Genomic DNA, 568 nt, shown 5'->3' on the forward strand with positions numbered 1-568 from the left:
TTTGTTATTCAAGCTGTTCAAAATTGCTTGTTTTGTCATTTTTCCTGATATTTGCACAAACTGGAGGGCATATTTAGGTGACTTTCACTGTCATACTTTTTCCCCCACTTCACAAAGTGCTTTGGGTAAAAGTCTCAAGTCATCAGCTTTTTTATTTGATGACCAAGAAATCTATATCCTAAACCCCTGAATTCAATCAGCGTGGCTAAACCATGCAGGCTGCCATGATTCTGAGTCAAATCATGGATGTGTATTGTTGACCATCGTAACAGTTGGGTCTTCAGTGATAAAGACAGAAAAGGAATTTGGTTTAAAAAAATGAATAAATTAAATGGTTCCCTCTATGAGTGAATGGTTATGACTAGACTACAAGTGTTAGTATTCATGATGAGATAAATGGACCTGTGATGTGAAGTTGATCTGTGTTCTGTGATCTCATTAAATACAGTTCTACATATTTCACCATAAAAATGGGACTACATGAATGTATTTGCATCATTTCTATATTTTCTTTGCTGTAACAAAATAATAAAAACAACGTTTTTGTTTGTTAGATTTATAATTACTG

The sequence above is a fragment of the Sceloporus occidentalis genome, unplaced genomic scaffold (genome assembly GCF_023333645.1).
Source record: "Sceloporus occidentalis isolate IW3139 unplaced genomic scaffold, rSceOcc1.0.p SCAF_95, whole genome shotgun sequence".
Classification (NCBI taxonomy): domain Eukaryota; kingdom Metazoa; phylum Chordata; class Lepidosauria; order Squamata; family Phrynosomatidae; genus Sceloporus; species Sceloporus occidentalis.